The 19837-nt window shown below is 37.8% G+C and overlaps 1 protein-coding gene across 3 annotated transcripts in view; it reads left to right on the top strand.

The window, feature by feature from the left end:
- LOC124220673 (synaptic vesicle glycoprotein 2C) overlaps window positions 1–19837 on the top strand; it is a 49911-nt gene that overhangs the window by 7953 nt on the left and 22121 nt on the right. Inside the window, exon 1 of one of the 3 annotated variants that reach the window (XM_046629906.2) lies at window positions 5813–6219. The exons of 1 other annotated variant lie outside the window; for it this stretch is intronic. The gene's annotated coding sequence lies outside the window, so the exon portion shown is untranslated. Of the gene's footprint in view, window positions 1–5812; window positions 6220–15989; window positions 16598–19837 lie in introns of those variants that run through there. One more of the 3 variants, XM_046629907.2, reaches the window with a different exon arrangement.

Genomic DNA, 19837 nt, shown 5'->3' with positions numbered 1-19837 from the left:
AAACCGCAGGAATTCTTATAGACTCAGTCCGAAAGCTGCCAAAATTTTTTGAAATCCATGAAATGTTACATAATTTGGCGAATTGTTGCTAAGTCCGTCTAAACTCTACTAACATCTTGCTGAATTTCTTTAAATCCTGTGAAATCCGTGAAACCCAATTAAATGGCATGAGAACAAAATGAAGTAAATTTTTTGAAACATATAATAGAATCTTCAAAGTTTCAAAATTTGAAAAACTGCAGTTTCTGGAATAATTGGTGATTTTTAAGTGGATAGAATATAAAATCGCCATTTAGGTTCTAGTGACAGTTACTCGTATGTACGTCACGATCGGACGAGTAATTCTACTGATAAAATTGTATCACAGACCGAGTGAAAAATTTGAATACGTAAGACAAGATTCTTGTCTGTTTCGTATAACTGTGAAAGAAACATTTTCTCCTCCCAATGTATTTACGTCACCGCAAATGATGATGACGTCAGATTTTATTACGAGTCGTCCTCACGTTTTTCGTATCACTCTTTCGATCCCAATCATATTTTTAACCCCGTTTACATCGTTACATAATCGAGAATGACCATGAACAAAATGGGTATCTTAGAATCACGATACACAAATCCATCGCAACACCGGTCATTGAAACATGGGTTCAAAATTTCTAGGTCAACGCGTTAATGTTATCCCCAGATTTGTCCACCCGAAATCGTTCAAGTAAAATTTTTTACAACCTCTAAAATATAAAACTGGTATTGTTTCACTCAACGTGATTAGAAAAAAAAAAAGAAAACAAATCTAAGAATCCGACAATAACCCATTTTTCGCGAATAAGAACTTACTACGATTTAAAAGATTTTTAGAAAAATCTTGAAAAAACGAAAACGAAATAGAAGATTAGATCAATTAATTCCACGGGCGACAAATTATCGCGAGATTGTTTAAATTAAGGAAGAATACACACACATATTATTTATATACATGTAATACACACGGGTGAGTGTGCCAAAGGATTATTGCGAAATCTTATTCGGTATATATAAGTCTGCCTAATTTAGTTCAGCCGGTCTGTATCCAAGGCCATAAAGTACGCAGAAAATTGTACAAATATAACTGGTATTAATTGGCTAACTACTCTTTACAACGTTTCACTCAAGAGCCTTAGCCGCAGTTACACGAAAATTTTTATGTACAAGCCATACGAATAGCTGGGAACAGCAGAGAAACGCGAAGTTAGGCGCACTTGTTTCTAGAATGTATAACTGCGGCGACGTTATCGCAGCTCGCTATCTGCAAATGCATAAGTAAACAATAACGGTTTGCTGTTAAGATCCTACTGTTTACACTATTGTTCGATGTTTTTTATTTCTCTTCTCTCTCTCCTCATTTTACTGATGGACCGATTTATGGAATAAACGTGCGTAAGCGTCCTTATCATTATCAGCGTATAACATTCGACTCGTCACTGTCGCGTCTTCGTTCCAAAAAAAATACATCGAAATAGATTTAGCTCGCCTGGGGGAACAAGGACGTGTTTTTGAAGTACACATTCATTTGGGTCCTTGTTATTTTATGAAAAAATTGGTTTTTCGGACCAATTAACAAAGCCAGCGAAGCGAGATTAGACTTGGGTTTCGTGAAACACCTCTCCGTATTATATATGGCACCGAGTCAAAGTCAATTGATAAGAACAATCATGGCCACGTTTTTCAGAATGAATGTTTTTTTCTTTTAATGTAATATTACGACTCAATGCCGGTTCAATTTTTAATTTTCAAGGAAAACATATCACAGAATTATACAAGAATCGTTCTGCAAATTTTTTTTGTGCTAAAATTTGGAATGAAAGGTGCAGCGATTGTTTGAAAAACGATGATACATCAAGCAAACAAGTTTTTCAAAAAACTTGCTAAATGTTTCAGAACTTCCGAACTGATGGTTTGTAAAAAGAAGGAGAAGCGTCTGAAAAACAAGCTCTTTTAATATAACGTCAGAAAAAGCATAAAAATTTCGTTCGTTTTGGAGAAAAATTTTTCTGATTAGTCCAAGAACACAATTGATTATGAAATAATTAAGGTGTGACCAAATTCATGTTGTTCTGATAGGCGAATTTCCATCAACCCGAAAACAAAACCTACAAAATCAAGAAGCTTCTGTGATACCTGGGATATCAGGAAATATCTGACTACTCTCATCGCCACTGTAATCTTGATAAAACCGACGCGCAAATACAACAATTATACTCACACATAAAAGTATTTATGCGCTCTAATCATCACTTGATTGCTCCTCATCATCTTGTGACGTCAAGCCTGTCAATGACTCACTCAATTTTACCGGCTCGCTGTGCGTGTCCGAGATTCGCAATTCCTCGTTTTTCCTCGTACGTAGAACAGGCCTTGTTCGTCACGCGTCTTATACGTAAAGCGTGCCTAACAGCTGTGACATTTTCTTGAAACAACAAACTGTCTTTAAAAAATCGTTACGCCAATTGTCGCCCAGAATAGATATTTAGTACGGTTGTGGGTCCAATTCGGGCATTGAACAGTTGCCTCGGTTTAATCAGGGTGTTGATTCGGCAAACTGGGCAGGGATAAACGAGGCATGTAACGTTCGCCCTTTTAAACGCCTAGCTATGTCAGCTCTGTTAAACCCCTACCAGTAAACCTTCTTACAGCCGTCTTACTAGTACTATAAACTGACGCTAGGCGGCGAACTTTCTCGCCACGGAAGTAGCTTCAGAGATACTTGTAAGACTGGGTAGTCGACCCAGAAATCGGTTACGGACATTGTACGATAAGTTCTGCGTCAGATCGAATACGCACGACGAACACGTTATGCCATGTTTCGAGTAATCAAAATTGATACGGAGTACAAATAATCAAAAACTAGTCGCGACACCCGTTAAATGTTATACATCCACGTAAACAACGATAACTTTCCGCGTATTACCCAACTAATCTCGGGTAAATCCCACAAAATATCAAATTAGAAAAATTATTAAATATCATTTGGAGAATTCCATTTTTCTACGCTTGAATAATTCTAATGTTCAGTCTTACGCAAAAGACTTTTGTAACAACAAGTTTCATCACCTGTTTCAACCATTGAACACGTGTAACTTAACAAAACGTGAATTTAAACCAAGCTCAATTTGTTTTGTTACAACAATATCATATTTTTTAAACAAAACGATTGAGGTGCGTTCAATCAAATCCTTAGTCATTTCCATCAGACATTGTCTTGATACTAAATTCATATTATTGCAAGGAACTCGCGCCGTCTTATCTTGAATAAATTGACAGTCAGCATGAACATTCAAAGGCTTGATTCAATTCTATCTAAAGTCGGTACAACTGTTTCGTCCGACAAAAGTATTTTGCTGAATTAAGTAAGCATTGTGTGCGGCGCATTTGACTATAAAGCCTTTAGTTAAATAAAACGAATATATCACTTGACTCAAATATTCCTTTCCATTCGTGTAAGAGAGTAAAATTGTTCCCAATGAATCGCATCGTTAAAAAATGTATTACCAGCCGAACACTCGACGAAAAATGATTTCTGTGCTTCCATGCGTAGTCCGGTAAGGGTTGGAAAAAACCCAGACATGCCATGTTCCAGTTGTTCCTTGCGCTCTCGAATAGGACGCATACACTAGTAGTTTTTACAGTCGAATATATGTAAGGCGCAATAATATGTACTTAAAGAGATTGGCTTGAAAAACAAGGCGTTAACGAGTCGTTCTTTCGTCGAGGGACTTTGCGTGCGATTGTGGTAGCTGGCTAGCTAGGTTAATTGATGTATAATTACGCAAGTCCGTTAATTGTTGAGACGGTAAACATCTTAATTAATTTCACCCTTTTTTATGCCATCCAGGATTACAAATATGAATTGAGCACGTTTTCATTCATGTATCGGTGAATTTCTACGATAGAGTAGAAATTGCAAAGCTAGAAGCACATGAAATGGAAATAATCAAAGTCAACGATCTTGGAATGAATTTTCGCAGTTTAGTATAAACACGCGATTGCTATCACGATTTTTGATAAATTCTCAATTTGACTGGATTCTGACATACTTCTGTTTGCGCAAATATTTTTATTCAAGTTCAATGCTGAATAAGATTTTTGCATCGCGGAATCAGAACCATGGTCGCAGTCGAGTGGAGATTGAAACACGATTGCAGAGACGCCGAGAAGTTCGAACGAAAAAATTGTATCATAGCATCTGTAGATCGAAGATGGTGTAGATATAAAATGCAGAAGACTATATAATGATCTGCGTAAATCGAAGTCCAAGGTTTGACAGAATATTGTCAAAAAATGTCATAAACACCGGTCCGGAAAATTAGACTTTGTTTAAAAATTCCTCCGACCAATTTTACAGGAAATGAAAACAAAAGAGAAGTCAGGAATCGAGAAAATCATTATAGAAGGAGTGCCTCATAATTTTGCGGACTGTGCGGAAACATTCAAGTTTTAACGTACCGCGGATTCAGAAATACTACTCATGAAATTGACTCGCGCTCGTAAAAAATGAAAACATATAACATAACGTCACACAAATTATGAAAATTTATTTCTTCTTCTTCTTAAAAAACGATGTGTGAGTATCTAGTTGAAACGTCGTCAATGCTCATCGCGTCTTTTTCTTTTGTCAAGTGCGGTAATCAATTGCGACATTGATGATTTTTGCTAAAAATGTGATGTCCCGTATCGCTTACCCATGTGGGATATGGAATCATTTTTTGAAATTCTATGAAAATAAATATAAAACTCATGCTTCATTCCCGTTTCGAAGTCATCTAAAAAAAACGTCATAATATTGCGAGTGCATTGATCAGCCTTAATTACTCAGGATACACATATTCCGTAACATATTATGTATGGTAAATCTGAACAGTAATATCGAAGGGACTGGAAAACGTGTTTCACACACAGTAAGGCTAAGGCGTCAGATGTTCTCGTTCGATTTTCCTAATTAGTACTACAATCAGTATCATACTTATTTGATTATCGCTAAAGTAAGAGCAGGATAGAGGAATCGAGAATGGAAATTTTTTTCTCATCGTCATATTTTTTTCCTCCTAACAGGCGGAATAACTCCGACGAAGTCAATTCTGCAGTCTCGTTCGATCTATATTTAGTGGAGAAACATGTATATAGCTCGGTCGGCGGGAAGAACGAGATGTAGAATGAGATGAAACTTTAGAGCGAGACGGGCGATACAGAGCAGAGACTCGCGTACCAAATGCGAAATGTATTTAGAAGGAGGAAGAGAGACGGCGCGTGGTCAATAATTGGCACAGTTTTATTCCGCGGTTTCTGCGTCCCCCGTTCACCGGGGTTTCCACAGCCGTCATCCTCCAGTTCCTCGGAAGCCAGTCGGCTGATTTAACAAATCTTCGGAACCAGTGACGAGAGGCAAGAATCACGTAATCATGCCAGGCGTGAAAGAGGCGGTCGACTACGCGCGGCCATTTTGGAATTCTGCACTCGAGAGCGAGGCGATCGCGTCCGATCGCCGACTCTCGGAGCTTCTGCATTTCCCAAATAGCGTGGAAAACGACAGTTCCGCGATGAGCGCGGGCATTCTGCATACCTACCGCCCCTCGGATTCCCGCCGCCCCCCCCCCACCCCGGGTTATTCACAATAAGTTTGTCCGGTTCGCTTGCGAGTTCGAGGACTGCAGCCGCTGCTGCAGCAGGTCGGCGCAATCAACTGCAACTCGCGTTGGCGCACGGCGACGATTTGCGCAGCTGCGCGCGCGAGTAGCTGCAGCTGCGGGCAGCTTCGACTTTCGCTCGTTCGATTTTAGCCGCGCGAGTGTGTGAGGCATGTTCTTCCGCGTCCCAGCGATGTGTGCGCGCAAATGGCGTCCGCTCTTATCGCGATAACGGAATTTGATTTTTCGTTAAAATTTCGAGACTTTCGTACGGAGTACGGCGATACGCCTCCTTCGGCAATCAAACTGCCGTCCATATCTCGGCAGTGATTTGTGGCACCCCTTAAACCCCGGATTGCGATATCGGCGACAAAACGTGTACCGAGACGAAGATGAAGAACAACGCTGACGTTAGCCGGTCACAGCTATCCGCGGTGGTGGGGGCGCATCGACATTCAGCGCGCCGCCTCCCTGTATATAAAGCTTTGATCATTCTCTCAGACTTTGGTTGTTCCCCTACGGGCAACTTTCCCGAGACTTGGCAAACGCCGGAACCACTGTAAGTTTTTCTTTTTTCTCACGACCGTATATAAAAACGAAAAAAATTTCCTTTCAAACTTCAATTTTTTCACATTTTTACACAATGTTTATTTTTCCCTGTATTCCGCTTCATTTAGAATAATTTATTGCCTTCTCATACTATTACCATCATCGTTGTCATTTTATCGTTTACATTTACCCGTTTTTAACCGATACCGTAAATAACGTATCTATAACCTCGTCCTTTTCCGTCTTCACGATTATTTTATTTTACTTTTCTTTGGTTTTCTTTCCACCTGTAAATTTTCCGTTATTTATTACGTATACTTTCGTTTACACTTCTGAACTTGCAGAGCAGCCTTCTCGAGGGCGGAGCCGCCGCGAGAGATAGCCTGGCTGTCTTTGTTTACGCGAGCGTATATAATAACCGCCGATTATAGAAGTTCATTCAAGGCATACTCGGGGTCTCGCACCGACATGGGCAATCAAACCTTGGCATGATTTCATTTTACGGGCATTGTGCGGTGATCTTTCCCGCTTGTTAAATCCTCGATCAATCTTCCTTCGAATGGGCCAAGTATACAGGCTATACTAAACTCCGGTGATACTTGAGATATCCGTACAAAACATGTATGATCGCATGCGTATGCATCCGTAAATTGTACAGCACGAGAGAAAAAAGTACACAGATACAAAGCGGCTATAAAAACGCTGGAATTCGTCAGATGTCACCAAACCGACCTTACAATTATTTTTAAAACTCGGAGAGAGGAGAAGTGTAACGAAAGGAATCAAAGTTGAAATAGGCGAATTTCTTATCAGCAGCGTTGAAACGGGGATTGAGCCGAATCCAACGATACCCAACAAAGTACCATCCCGGTGCCTAAATACCGAAATATTGCGTACCAATGCGTAAGAGCGCAGCCAGCGCAGCGTTCGACTCGTGCATGATGGTCCGCAGAACGGGCGTGCTACGGTAAGCGTGTCTGCTTCACCGCTCTGGCGCTTGTTGTTAAAAACAAGATAACTCCTGATCAAGTGACTCAAATAGGGCTTTGTGGCATATCGTTGGATTCGTCACGATCTCATCTACAAACTGATGCTAGAACGAAAGATTAATAAATCGTTTGAGAACAAAGCGTCCGCGTTGGTTTAGAAAATTATGTAACCATTATTAGCAAAAAACAAATTTCGAAACGAACGGAAAATTTCAAAAATCATGTATACAAATTGGGCTACTATCTGTGTGCGCCATTTACGACTCGTTGTGCAGGATGTTGGCTGGCGTTGATTAACCGCACGTATTGTTTATAGAGCGTAAATGTAAGACTGACAAATTTGTGGTCTCGCTGCAAGCTCGGAAGTCAACTGTGTAAATATTAATATCCTTCTGTCTGGAATCGGGAGTATGGGTGTAAAGTGGTTACGCGTTTAATGACGATACCACGGAGTGATAAGGCCTTAGAACAACGTTCGTACATGATTATTTCCCAACAAACTCATATCCAACGACTCGCAGCGTCACGTTCTGCGGATACAAGTTCACAGAAATTGAGTGTCAATGAAGTAATAAATTACTCCAAGTAATATATACGATACGCGATTGACCATCGGTTAATATAATTATCGGATAGGCTGCAAGACAGTCGTGAATCTTACAAGCTTATGAATTATTTACGCGTGACATTACTGCACTGGCAAATGTTATTTTGTAGAATACACTCTTTCACAGTGCATAATTTACATCTATTTAAATGTCAAATATTAATATTATGCGGTATTTTTACGTGCGGTGCACGTATTTATACTAGTTTTTATGCAGTTTAGACAATCGCCTAAGCTTACCCTACTCACGCCCGCATACCACAGGCGAAATTTTATTTGTCGAACAAGTATTACGTACACAATTAACTGTGCTTATAATTCAACGCGTAAATTATGTATAATCGATTTACCTAATTTCTCAAGTATTTTTATTCCCGTTTTTACGAGGTGATATGTTTATTCTCACTTATTTTGAACAAGTTTCACGATCCGTACATAGCACTTTATTTTTTTTTTTTTTACGCTTACATTGTTATTCTGTTTTCATACATCTCCTTTCAACGCGCACACCATCGGCAGTACGAAATATCACTACACCACGATGACTAACAACAACACAAGCGGAGGTTTTATCAAAATTATGATAATGCTGAATACAGAGCTCAATGAATATTGCCATACGTCATTCTGCGACCGGTTCACGTTTCCTACCATGAGTATAAAAAAATATGAAGAAAAAAATTATAGCTTGTTGCGAACAGAACGCAATGTATTATATTTATGCGGTAATTATAATGTCAGCCTGAATGATATTTGAAAAAAATAACAACTATCTTTCTTTGTCCAAATCGACGGTTTTTTCCTATAACTTTTGCTCTGATAAGATGTATTTACAGCTATGCACGATTGATCGAAAAACTCGTGGAACGACAGTTCTTAAAGTTGCGAAATAATTCAAGAAGTTAATTAACTGAAAAATACTTGCACTTTATTACAAGTAAAAAAAAAAAAAAATGTGTCTACTTTTATTTCTGAAGAATTCCATAACGCCACCAGATAATATAACACACACCACTAAGATCACGTGTATTAAAATGTATCCCGAGCTTTCTTAAATCATGTTTACCACCCATGGAGGAACTTTTCGAAACAAGAATTCACGTATGTGAATTCCCAATTGACCGGTAAATATAAAAATACTAGCTTTTCCTGTTCTCACTAAGAAATATCGTCGAAATGTACGAGATTTCAAGAAATTACGAGCCAGTATGAAAATCCTTGATGTGAAAAGTTTCTCAAGGCGAAAACAACGCGACGGAATTTTTGTTAGCAACGCAACTTCGCTGACCTTCGAGATTTTATAATCATACATTATAGGGTCCTACGATTTTCAATATTTGCATACTTCTAAGCACACATTTCTGGTGATAATATGTACTTTGAATAATTTGTAAAGCGTAATAAGTGACGAACTATTACTGCGTTATGTTTAAGTAAACAAGCTGGAACTTACTATTTCTGATTATCTACCAGTTACCGGAAAAATTTGCATCGTACAGACACTCGTAGAGTTAAATTTTTTAAACGAGAAGAAGTAACTATGATCAGGTTATAAAATTTGTCTCAATTATTCTCACGGTTCACACATATTCTTACGCAACTGAACTATTTCTGCCACGATTTGGTTCAACGTTAAATAAAATGTGATACACAATGAGATCTCAAAACTTCCGCCCAACCGAAAAATAATCGCAAGCGTGTAAACGGCGGCCATGTTGACTTTGACCTAGCGTCTCGACTCGCGGCAGAAATATTTAACGATAAAAACTGTAGACATTTTTCAATCGCCCTTATCGTGTCAAGAATTCAGTTTTAGCTGCGTTTTGGTAATTGATTCGTATGTACTTGTGCTATTGGAGAAAAATATACCCGACACACGGTTAATTGTAACTTTCCTTCGCTATTAGCGCTCTCTGCTCCATTCAATACTCTCACTTATGTAGACGATTATTTTATAAGTACATCACACTAATACGTCCATACAGTCAAGTCAAAGAGATCGGGACTAGCTGGTTAGATCCGCTTCTTCGCAGCTCATATATCAATTAAAGATGGCTGCTTGCGATGCCCGGTTGACCCCCCTCGGCAACAATTCGTTTCATTTAATCACTTGCTACCACATGCCGTACATTGGCAGCTTGCGAGAAACTTGTTTATAATAATATTCCGTGTCGACATTGTAAAATTTATGCGCTATTTACTCTTCCGCGTTACTCTCTGTCTTTGCTTCATTCGATATTTTCATAACCTCACTTTACGTTGAACACTCACAATTCGAAGAACAATTCGCACTTACCGACTATTTTTTGGCTGCATTTTTTAAAATTTTACTTTTTTGCTTACCTGCCGCATCCAACGTTACAAATTCAATTTTTTGTTGATCGTATTCTTCTCCACCTTTTTGTAGACGAGAATTGAAACTCTGATTGATGCAATTTTAAGAACGCGTTTACACAATTTCAAAAGTATTACAAAAGTTTCTAAAAATCTTGATAACTAATCCCGACGCATCTTTAAATTGTATAAATGAGCGGTAATTAATCAATGAAAATTATTGAAAATAAATAATAAAGGAGGACAACTATCACTGAGTCGGTCCAATTACAGTAAATCCTACTGAAACATATCATCCCAGGCAAATAGTTTGATATGTAGTTATTGAAATTGTGTACCTAAAATCGATAAATTTTTGTCCATCTACGCGTAACAAATAAGTTTGAGAACAAGAGAGGAAGAATTTGACAAACTGTTATGTCTGGACCGACCGAAGCCGCGTTACACATACCTATCTTGGTGTATTCAAGGTCGATGCCTATTTTTAAAAAAGAATCATTTTCCGCCGAGGAGGCGAGGGCCGACCTGCGTAGGTCTCCTCTCTCGACCTCTGCAGCTGTCTGCCAGGCTGTTTCAAATCCATTTTTCTATCGTTCATATTTACTGCGTGTAGACGCATGCGATATTCACTCACATGCTGGAAAGTAAAGATTTCAGAGAGAGAGAGAGAGAGAGAGAGAGAGTCGTAGGACTCTGTTCACGTTCATCAAATCACCGGCGTGTCGATAATCATCAACGATGCGTGATCATCGTCATCTAGTCGTCAATCGATTTTGTAACGCAAATATACGGGAATCGTAATTGATTGTTAACTTTGTTTTTTTTTTTTTTTTTTTCTTCGGTTTTTTACATTTCTTCGTCACTTTCGCCTACGATAAATAAATTTCGATAGAGGGTTTTTACGTGATACCTGTTTACTTTTTCACATAACCCGAGAATGTCTTACGCGGTTCTCCATACGTGTTTTCCGTACACAAAGTAACCGTTTCTACGACGGTCGAGTGAGTCTGCTGATGCGCATGCGCGGAGTGCTGAAAAGGCCTCTTTTCCGCACTGCGCGCATGCATTATCGCGAATAAGTGTTTCTATAATCCCGATATTTATGTACCAATTTTTCTGTTTATATCTGTTTCTTCGTTCTGGGTTTACGTATGTGTATTGTAATTTTTGTGCAATCATAAAATTTGCATACACCATTCTAATAAACGTGATAGAATCGTGATTGCATTGTTTTTCATACGTACCGAGATTGAGCGAACATTGGAATTTCGTGCATGCATGATAATTATCTGTTCTTTCGAGTTCTATCGAGAGAGCGATACGTTCCCGAGATATCGCGAGAGAAAGAGAGAGAGAAAGAGATAAAAAAGTGATTATCGAGTACGCTGATTTTCAAATAAAAATTAAAAGTCAAGTTTTCACTGTCGTGGTTTCTTTTTTCCGCATTATTTGATTTTAAGCAGCAGCGATTTTTTTTCTATCCAAGTATAAGGTACCGGAAACTTATGCGTTATCAACAAAACTTTAATAAATTATGGAATATCACTGTTACAGTTTACCTGTGAAAGCTGATTCAGCATTGTAAAAAAATCTGCTGTATAAAATTATACGAAGCGGATAAGTTATTTGAAAGTGGAAGCTGCATCGTCAATGCAGGAATTATCCGTACCAATTCACGATATCTAGGCACATATCGCGAGCGTCAAATCGCACGCACGGCTATTAATTTTTTTCATTATAACGATAAACAAGGAAAAATATCAATGAAGAAAGAGAAAGTATTTGATTGATGAAAAAAAAAATTACTTTTAACTTTCTGCGAAATACTGTGACAGTGATTCCTTGTACTATGATAAAAGTACAGTGCCGATGGTCAATATAAATTGATTTTGGTGAAATGTAAGGGGCATTCCATCACAAATCGACCTGGGTCTGACTCTTGACCTCTCCAATTTGGCTTGCAATTTTTTTGTACGAATGTTTTGACTCCCGAAGGTACTAAGTTTTCTTTCGACATTTTCCGAATCGGTTTGAATTAGCTATCATTTTTTGAAAAAAACCATACCGATCGACACGTTTTGAAAATCTGACACAATTATAAAAAAAACTGTACATCAGACGTAAAAATTTTCGAGCATTAAACTAAAATGAACCGACTTTCCTTCTGATTTGAAAAATAATTCGGTATATGTTCTTGACGTTTTTTCGAGAAATTTTATTTTCATTCAAGTTTGATGAGAAAGTCGGTCGACCGGCTCGGTGCTGAAAAATTTGAATACACGACACAGGATTCTTCAGAATTATTTCAGATATTCATAATCGTGTCGATCAATATCGTCGCTTCGAAAAATTGTAGCCAATTAAAATCGCTTAAAAAAATATGGATGTAAAATCTTGTCGCCTTCGAGAGTGAAAGCAATAATACAAAAAATCGGTGAGCTAACTCGGAAGAATCAAGGGTCAGATACACAACACCCAACGTGACTGAAAATCCGGTAAAACTCAGTACCGTTTCCTAACGATAATCATTCTCGACACTCCGCAAAATGTGAATAGGGTCGGAACTTGTAGATTCGAGCAGCGCTAAGCGGTTCGATGATTTCGGTAAATACCGATCATCTGCCTACGTCCGGTACTTTTGCCTACGGTATTGAAGGAAAATATTTTTGTTTATTGCAGACTTTGGTCCCCGGCTGCGTCACGACGTAAATTTAGCCTTTACCGATCGCGAACGCCGTCCTCGCGAGCTCCCGAGATCTCGAACATCGCTCCGAGTAAGGCGCAAATGGTCTTCTGACCTTAATAGTTGCGACAATTCGCGCCAGTCACGATCGTGCAACTTATATACCCTCCACACCGCTGCCTACTCACCTCCGTACACATCCGACAGCCACCCATTCCTCTACAACTTATCTCGCCGAGGTTACGAGAGTGCAAATTTACGGCTTCGGAGGTCGCGAATATGCCGCGGTAAACAGATTTCGTCGATTAAATGCAGTCGTTAACCTCGGGATTCGAGAAAATTTTATAGGTCTCATCTTCCTTCTCCGGACTCGAAAGCGATTTTTTCAAATCGTTTGAAAAATTTCACCTTCTTTCGCTCTAAGACGAAGTAAAAAATAGAACAAAAATTTCACTATTTACAGTATCCTTACTTCGTGCCGGGTACTCGTTTGCCTGCAAGTCGTCTATTTTTTTATATATATATTTTTGACGAAGAAAATTGAAATCTTCTTTTCCTCGTTATTGCGATGTATAAAACTTTGCAACTTTCTTTCACTGGAATTTCACAATTCTATTGATATTCATGGTTCGGACCGCGTGCAATTATAGCAAAATGTAGTCCAAGTGCTACAGGAGGAAACTTGAAGGCGTTGGAAATTGAAAATTTCCCAACTCGCATACTTTCAGGTTGTAAAGAAAATCCGTTTGAAAATAGGACAATTACCGTGACGGTTTGAGAATTCGACATAAATCGGTAACTATGTCCGAATTGCGAAATGGTGTGACAAGAAAAAAAAAAAAAAAAAAAATGGCGTAGAAATAGAAACATCAATGAAATGACCTCTGAATATGTTGAGACAGTATTGCGCGAAAAAAAGCAGCAAATAGATACATAAATCGAACTTTATGTACCGTAACATACGAAATATCGGAGACTCGAACGTAGCACAATTTCATGGCGCTACATATTCACGGACGAATTTCATTTCGTAACTGAAGTCTCCAAATGCTTTTTTTAGAAACAGATCGCTCACGCGGTTGCGAAACCAGCCGCACTGTGTCTGCGTGTAAATTGTGCATCAATCTGAATAATAAATAAAGAAAAAAAAAAAATGAAATAAACAAACAAATGAATAGACCAGACTTTATAAACGCGAAACATGGAAACACTGCTGGGAAACCGCATTGCGGTGAGGAAAACCTATGTGAAAAAAATCGGGAACGCTATAATCAATGTCTCGAAACGAGATTTTGAATTGTTAAATTTTTTTCACGCGGTCGCTGGATATCGATAAGTAAACAAGGCAAGTCGAAAAACGGTAGAATTATATCGAAACCATCAGGTTCGATCATTTCTAACATCCTCGTCGTGAAACCGTGTCACAAATTCTCCACACCTCTGCTTATAGTCGAATTTGTTTAGATTCAATTATGTCACATAATTTGATCGATTCATGATTTAATTGATGCAATTAAAATGAATCAGATTAATGATGCGTTTGTGTATTGATTCCATCGAATATTGTATAACAATATTTCCAAGCAATATGAAAGAGAAAATTACGGGTTCGTTTGTAACGAACTTTTGGGGTCATTTGCGATTTATTCTTGTGCTTGGTAGACGAATCTTCCGTACACCAATTTGTCGGAACTAAATGTAGCGAAATGTCAATTAGTCATTGGAATAATTCATTTTTTTAATTACTAATTTCTTCAACTCAGCGATGCGATAAGTGGCAACGAATTACACCGGACAACAGGAATTGTGACAAAATTTTCATTTCTTCCACGTGATTAATAAAATAAAAAAACGGTTTCATTAGATAAAGTTTGCTTCTGCAAAAACCAGAATGATATTTGGAATTTTAAGAAAATTAACCTATCTTCTCAAAAATTTACTGTAAATAACAGCTAAACAAACTTGGATTTAATATTCAAAATTAACAATTAATCGGAGGTCAACTGATTTCTTTTTTTCTGAAGTTTATATTTACAAAAACAAATTACAACTCTACGCATCGAATAATAACGAAAATCTTGGTTTATTACTTATAAATTTTGCTTCTGTCTTTTTTACGTTGATAAAGAAGTCTTGAATCTTTTTCTCACAGCTGTGAACCGAAAACTTCAAGACTGTTTATTAAGGTAAAAAAGAGAAACGCAAACTTTTACATGAAGTGCTAAACGAAGATTTTGTTTATTATTCGATACAAAATCAAAATTTATTTAACTCAATGAAACAAACTCGATGAAAATAATTGTTTTTTTTTTTTTTTCTTTTTTTTTTTTTTTTTTTTGAGGTCGACCCGCGTTATCTGCGAATTACAGAATAACTGATACAAGAGCTCCGACACGGCTGTGTAAAAAATGAAGTAAACGAGTAACGAACGTTATACCGGTTTGCGTTTTTGGCCGGCTGCTAGCGATAGCCTCGGGCAATTTATTCCCGGGCGTAAAGGAGGCTAGAATTCGGAGCGTTAATCACACTGGAAATCGTGCTCTAGCCGCGGGTTGCAGGCGGCTTCTCTGACACACGTTTCCTACCACTCTTCGAGTATGCGTTACGTGTATTTACGTACCTACGTATGTACGATAAAGGCGTGCACGAGTACACAGCATCGGTATAACCGTGATATTATAGTGGGGGAGGTGCGGCTCAGGTAGGCAGCATTTAGCTGGTTGAACAAACGTGTGCAGTATTCGAAACGACACTCACTTCATCTCGACTCGCTGTCTCTCACGGATCACCAGCAGCGCCAATAATCTCTTCGATATCCGACACCGCGTTTACTCCACGCAATAAATACACAATTTAATTGAAAATATAAGACCTTGTATCGTACACCGAGGAAGAAAAAACGATCGCGTCAATATATATATATATATATATATACATATAATATATACGTATAAACAAATTAACGGAAGACAATCGAACGTTGAATTACGGATGAACCGAAGGAAATAATAAACGCAAATTGTGAATGAAACAGTAATTCCTCTCACTCGGCTGGTGTATATAAACAATCCCTCTCTTTCTCTCTCTCTCTCTCTCTCTGTCTCTGTCTGTCTCTCTCTCTCTCTCTCTCTCTCTCTCTCTCTTTTACACGCGCACATTATTTATACGAATAAGCAAAAATATTGTACCATAGATTCGTTCGTCGCAGCTGATAATGAGCCCTTGGTTGTTATAATTAATAAACAATTTAAAGGCATGTTCATGTATTTGTACATGTACAGCTAACGGCGGATTTTACGGTGTAAATAATCCGGGGATTAAAGTTCGTTGTTGTAACGCGACGAGGCAACTTCGTTATTAAATAATTCGCGACGAGAGGATAAATAAATAAAGAAATAAATAAAGTTGTTTTTTAACGTAAAAAAGATTTGTATAAACAAAGTTCACATGTTTGCTAAAAATTTCACTACTTCAAACGTCAAACTGACCGAAACCAGCTGCGGCAAATTATTCGGTGAAAAGTGCTGCAGTTTGTGATCGTCAAAGTGATAACGGAGAAGAGAACATCAAGTGTAAAAATCGTTTGTTGATCCCTTCCTTGATCGCCGATTCTATTCAAGCCTTTGCTCAACGAGCAAGAGACTTTCTCTCTATCTCTTTTACTTCTTTACCTTCTCTTCTTACCCTTCTTCAACTCTCCCAACACCGTCGCACCAAGGATTAGGACTTACTACTGAGTTTCCGATCCAAAGGCACAACTTCCGACCGCACTGCGGTGAGTATGCGGTGATAATTATTAGTACGAGTAATTCCAATGTTTTTATCAGATTCATTGATACGGTTGACGTTCTTTTTTATGACTTGAATTTTACCGCAAATTCGACCGCATGGAAGGACGATGGATTTATTTTAAATATATTTTTATGCGCTGAATTGAGAATCGTCGAGTCCCAGTTTTTGGGTAAAGGTTGTTATTTGAGGCGGAAAAGTTTTTTTTTTTTTTTTTTATTCTTTCTTTCTTTCTTTCTTCATACTCGTTTTATTCGATACTCGTTATTGTGCAAATTTTTCATTGATTTATTCCTTTTTAGCGACATTTTTAAATATACCCGTGCGACATAACTGCCGATGCAAATCTCGGCAGTTTCAAAATATCGCAGATACACGGTTACCTATAATGTACGAATATTTATGTGTCTTGATTGAAATGAAACGACTTAGCAAAAATAACGTATAAATTGCATAATCTTCGCAGCATGCTTGACACGTATTGCAACACGATAGTGGATCTTCAAATTCAAGTGACGAATGAAATTCGGCGTTCGGTCAACTTCCCAGATAAAATCTAAGTGTCTAAAAGTCTAAAAGTCTAGAATAGTTATAATATCCGTAAAACGCGTCAATTTCGTATAATATACATATTATAGACTTGATCTATACGTGCGATCTATCTATGAATTATTATAATCCTCGCGAGGGCTACTTCGTTACATCATCAATTTATACGTCCTTAAACTCTCGTGCCAAATAAAACGACAGTTATTAGACAAGATCGTGGATTTTATTCCGGTATAAACATTGAAATAAAGTCGAGTTGTTCGACGCCAAAGAATCGCCCCAACCGATCACGCAATATTCGACATCTCGATCTACGTTCGTGAAAATTCAATCGACGCGTTGTTGTAAACTTTAATTTAGGAACATTCACAAGGTGAGCTTGCAAACGCGTAATTGATTGGTCGGTCAACGAATTCGGCGCCGTTCACGCAGGCTCTCGAATCAACGTCATTGTTCATCCGTAATGCAATCTCAACCGCCATTATCGAGTAGATAAAGTTCACGAGTCAAGGATACTCGATTACAACCTCCGCGTTTATCTCGAGTGTAAATAACGAACCGGAGAATCCGATACCGGATTTCCGGTACACGGGCGGAAAAAACAATCACGCTAATCGAGTTCCAGTGGTCAAATATTTGGGTCCCGAACATTTTCCTCGCGTTTTCTCCGCAAATATTTTAAATTATAAGGAGAAAAAATGTCGTGAACCAAGCGAATGTTATCCGTAATAATCGGCCAGACTGGTAAACAAATAGAAGTGGTTAGGGATGCGGAAGATGAAACTAAACGTGAAACCCGTGATGATTTTCACTCATGAGTAATCCAACCGGTAGATAATTCGTGCTTGATGATTTTAAATTCCTACATTACAAGCATAATTAAACGACGAAAACTTTATTTGTTACAATATTAATCGATCGAAATTTCTTAATCGATCAAAAACTAAGATGATTATAGATATAATTTAATTCTGTATGATTGTGAAACGAACAAAATTGTTGGGAAAAAAATTAGCGATTATTATACATAAAGAAGTGTCGAATAAAATTTTGAATCGGTAAAGTCTCTGCCGTTCAATCAGTGAAACCAAATGGAATAAAATGAATATTGTAGGTGTTAATTTAAAAATTTTTACGTCAGACAAGAGCTTGAATAGTTGATACAGCCGATTATTTTCATCATGCATATCTCCGATCTTACGCGGTTTCACCGTACGATTAATAAATTACCGATTTATTGATTTTATTCATCGATCGAAATCAATACGTGCGTTTAGAAAACCATTGCCGCCCGTCCCATATACATATGTATAATACGTACGTATAGCGATCGGTTACGCATTAATATACATACCTATAACTTAACGTATGACAGATCGTGTATAATGAGACAAATAAATATTAAGATCTAGGTGCGTAAAACAGCCCATAATCACAATGGTTATTCAAATGAATATACCTGTACAGTTATCTCCGCACGTAGAACACATTACCCACTAATCTATAATACCTATCTTTCCGTGTGTAATAACACGTGCATGTATATCATATATATATGTATACATAGCTATATACGTAATCCTACGTAACATATATTATGTAGCACAAAAAGTAATTGCAAAGGCGAGAAAAATAAAAAACAAAAAAAAAATAAATAAATAAAAAACACAACTCGTCAAACAATAATAAAATAGGACAATGGATAGTCCGCGATACTGACTGTTAATGTCACGTGATTATTTTACACTGGTAGAACGGTTTCTCGTATAATACACCGTATCAGACGAGTTACATAACAACCGTTGAAATGTATGTATGTGTGTGTATATATCCTACGGCGTATCAATTTTTATTGTAAATTTTTTTGTTGTTGTTTTCATATGCACATATATATATATATCTTATTCCGTTTTTTCTCTGCTGCAACCATCGTCACGCCTTACTATAGATTTCCGCAAACGCGCGTTAACACCGCAGCAGCTTCTAAATGGTGTCACAGAATTATGGTCGGGAATGTTTATGCAGTACACTTAGAGGTATTTAACTATTCAATTAGTGAGAAGTTTTAATCATCTCGCATGAGCATCTGGGCAGGAATACGTATCTGACCTGATGTCCCATGAACGCTGATCTTTATGCGTCTATCATGTCGGTGGATCGTAATTGGTATGAAATTTCATGGATTTTATGTTCGTTTTTTTTTTTTTTTTGGTTTTTCCGAATTCCTCATTGAATCGATCATACGTGTGTACGTATAGACGTATTTTGAAATGAATTTATTTTTATATTTCTTACCAACGGCTGCACGGTGTCATAGCCGTTGGGTAAACTGATCGCGCGCTCTGTGGTTTATGTAGTTATATAGAGTGCGTTGCGTTTTGGGTCAAGTATTTTTATCTTACAAGAACGCGTTTTTTAGCATATTGAAACGAGCGCGCGGGCCTACGTTTGGTCACAACGCATCTAGTAATGGGTATAATAGGTATCACAAGAACGCACGGCTCGCTATTCGAATCGTAAGTAGGTGAACGTGCAATTAGATGAACATAAATCCTTAATTTTCGAGTGCTTGTCGGTTTTTATTTTATTTCCTCTTTTCCTTTATCCTATCAAATTCAAGCCATTCTTGTTTTGTGTACAAAGCTCCGATTGTATCAATACATTTTCGTAATTTTTA

Source organism: Neodiprion pinetum, chromosome 5 (genome assembly GCF_021155775.2).
Source record: "Neodiprion pinetum isolate iyNeoPine1 chromosome 5, iyNeoPine1.2, whole genome shotgun sequence".
Taxonomy (NCBI): domain Eukaryota; kingdom Metazoa; phylum Arthropoda; class Insecta; order Hymenoptera; family Diprionidae; genus Neodiprion; species Neodiprion pinetum.
This window is presented reverse-complemented; position numbering and strand designations above follow the sequence as displayed.